Raw genomic sequence first — 385 nt, forward strand, 5'->3', positions numbered from 1 at the left:
GCACGCCAGGCCTCCCTGTCCATCAACAACTCCCGGAGTTTACCCAAACTCATGTCCATCGAGTTGGTGATGCCATTCAGCCATCTCACCCTCTGTCGTCCCCTTCTCTTCCTGCCCTCAATCTTTCCCAGCATCAGGGTCTTTTCAAATGAGTCAGCTCTTCACATGAGGTGGCCAAAGTATTGGAGCTTCAGCTTCAACATCAGTCCTTCCAATAAACACCCAGGACTGCTCTCCTTTAGGATGGACTGGTTGGATCTCCTTGCAGTCCAAGGGACTCTCAAGAGTCTTTTCCAACACCACAGTTCAAAAGCATCAATTCTTTGGCGCTCAGCTTTCTTCACAGTCCAACTCTCACATCCATACATGACCACTGGAAAAACCA

This window comes from Oryx dammah, unplaced genomic scaffold (assembly GCF_014754425.2).
Source record: "Oryx dammah isolate SB20612 unplaced genomic scaffold, SCBI_Odam_1.1 HiC_scaffold_16, whole genome shotgun sequence".
NCBI lineage: Eukaryota > Metazoa > Chordata > Mammalia > Artiodactyla > Bovidae > Oryx > Oryx dammah.